Genomic DNA, 2,500 nt, shown 5'->3' on the forward strand with positions numbered 1-2,500 from the left:
AATTATAAAGTGGAGGAAACTGATTCATGACAAATTACTGTATTCCCTCATTGGTTACCTCCCCTGTACGAAGAGGGAAAAAATCTTAATGACTCAGTGGTGCTAAAGTGGACATTCACGCGGTGACCTACTGATCTATGTGATTGAGAAGTGAGGTCAAAGGGATTGGCTGGCTCACACTCAGGTTGCCCACAGCACCCATTCTCCAAAAGGTTACGTCTCTCTAGTACAGCGCAACAAACCTTGTGTGACTTCATAACTGCAAGAAACGACCACTGATCCCGACGTGATTTGAACACGCAACCTTCTGATCTGGAGTCAGACGCGCTACTGTTGCGCCACGAGATGTAACGCACGCCATTTGGCACCTGTTCTGGCTGTGTAGACCCAGGCTGATTGGATCATCCCAACAAACAGTTTACAGCAGACGACTCCTAAGACGCACGTTGTCCCTTTTGTACACGTTTCATGCTTACACATGCAGAGAAATATAGAAATTCTTTCTGGATTTCTTCAAAAATTGGGGGGCTTGCGACTCCACTCTTTTATTATGGGAAAAGTGGTGGACTACTGCAGATGGAACAGTGGAAGGAAATTGATTTCTGACACATCACTGTATATTCTCAATTTTTTCCTTAGCGACGCAAAGAGGGAAGGAACAATCTTTAACGCCAAACAGTGCTAATGTGGACAAACATGGGGTGACACATAGATCTGTCTGATTGAGCAGTGCAGCCAGAACAACTGGCTTGCCGACACTCGGGTGGCCCAGGATAACTGCTCACCAAAATCTCAAGTCACAAAAGGACAACGTTCTAAAAGCAAAATGCCAGTAAGGCCTGAAATTGCCACTCTCTCCACCTCCACAACCCAGCTGCTTAGGCGTGTTGTCTAGGGCTGGGACAACGCGTCGACGTAATCGACGACGTCGACGCAAAAAATACGTCGACGCAAAATATGCGCATCGATTCGTCAGACCCAAAAAGGCGGCGCAGTAGTAGCAACGCAATTGGCTTCAGTCCACGCCGGTTTCACACAGCAAGGGTGAGCAGTGCCTGCGGCCGCGCGGCGCGTGGTTTTAACAGCGCCAATGTTCACAAGCATGCACCCCGCCGCATGAGCAGCGCGAGCTCGCGGCTCGAAACGGATATAAACGGAGGTCGGAGCCAGCTGCAAATACTTGGGCGGCTCTGTAGCAACAGTGCTGCAATCGTTTCTGCGTGGTTCTGCTGCGCTGCTCACGCTCAATTAAAGTGAAAGTGCTTTGTTTATGGTCTAAATGCTCGTGGATTTACGCGAAAAAGTGTCATTTTACCGTAAAATCATGAATGTGATGCCAAGTGTGTTTTAAACAGTCATTTGAGCAATTTAACAGAAAGCAATGAAATATGTCACTGTTGCCAGAAGACTGCGCTTTCATTCACTCTCTGTCCAGCAGTAAATGAGTCCTCATCTATCTTAATAAACTTAAGAGAAAGAGATTTAATAATATATGTGCTTCTTAAAATAATTGTGTTTATATCTGTCATTAAATGGACAGAAAAACAATGTGTATTAAACAAATCTAGTTATAAAAATTACACAGACCATAAAAAGGCACATTGAAGAGGTTTTGCTCATAAATGCATGTAAAATAAAGTAATTTGAACTTAAGATTTTTATACGGTTACTTAACTGCACAGTATGTACAGTACAAATGCTTTTTTGAATGCTACCTCTGTCTAAGAATGCATTATTTTGCACTTGTATAGTCTTTTTTTATTTTAAATTTTAAGAGCAATAAAGATATATTGAAATGTTTACATTCAGATATGTAAATCAACATGTATAACATGCTATTAGTTAATTAATGGGGAGATAATCGAGAATCGAATCGAATCGAAGTCGAATCGGACTGACAAAATGAATCGTTAGATTAATCGATGCATCGAAAAAATAATCGCTAGATTAATCGTTAAAAAAATAATCGTTTATCCCAGCCCTAGTGTTGTCCCATATGGTCTAGCGGTTAGGATTCCTGGTTTTCACCCAGGCGGCCCGGGTTTGACTCCCGGTATGGGAAGCCGCTGCCTTTTGCATCTTTTCAAGATTGAAATACTTCACTGCTTTGTGGGGTTGATGTGTTGAGTAAAGTGGGTGAAAAAATTCCTCGCCTCTTCCAATATTTGCCTTTTTTGAGCTCACGCAAATTATAAAGTGGAGGAAACTGATTCATGACAAATTACTGTATTTCCTCATTGGTTACCTCCCCTGTAAGAAGAGCGAAAAAATCTTAATGACTCAGTGGTGCTAAAGTGGACATTCACTCGGTGACCTACTGATCTATCTGATTGAGTAGTGAGGTCAAAGGGATTGGCCGGCTCACACTCAGGTTGCCCACAGCACCCATTCTCCAAAAGCTTACGTCTCTCTAGTACAGCGCAACAAACCTTGTGACTTCATAACTGCAAGAAACGACCACTGATCCCGACGTGATTTGAACTCGCAACCTTCTGATCTG

General features: G+C 43.0%; 2 non-coding genes across 2 annotated transcripts in view; one reads left to right on the plus strand and one right to left on the minus strand.

Annotated features, from left to right (window-relative positions):
• The first annotated feature begins 1,990 nt into the window (after positions 1 to 1,990).
• trnae-uuc (transfer RNA glutamic acid (anticodon UUC)) lies at positions 1,991 to 2,062 on the plus strand. The gene has a single exon. It is a non-coding gene; the product is annotated as a tRNA-Glu (tRNA).
• Positions 2,063 to 2,461: 399 nt separating this feature from the next.
• trnaw-cca (transfer RNA tryptophan (anticodon CCA)) overlaps positions 2,462 to 2,500 on the minus strand; it is a 72-nt gene continuing 33 nt past the window's right edge. Inside the window, exon 1 of the tRNA in view lies at positions 2,462 to 2,500. This exon is cut by the window's right edge and continues 33 nt beyond it. This is a non-coding gene — a tRNA (tRNA-Trp).

Source organism: Paramisgurnus dabryanus, chromosome 9 (assembly GCF_030506205.2).
Source record: "Paramisgurnus dabryanus chromosome 9, PD_genome_1.1, whole genome shotgun sequence".
NCBI classification, from domain to species: domain Eukaryota; kingdom Metazoa; phylum Chordata; class Actinopteri; order Cypriniformes; family Cobitidae; genus Paramisgurnus; species Paramisgurnus dabryanus.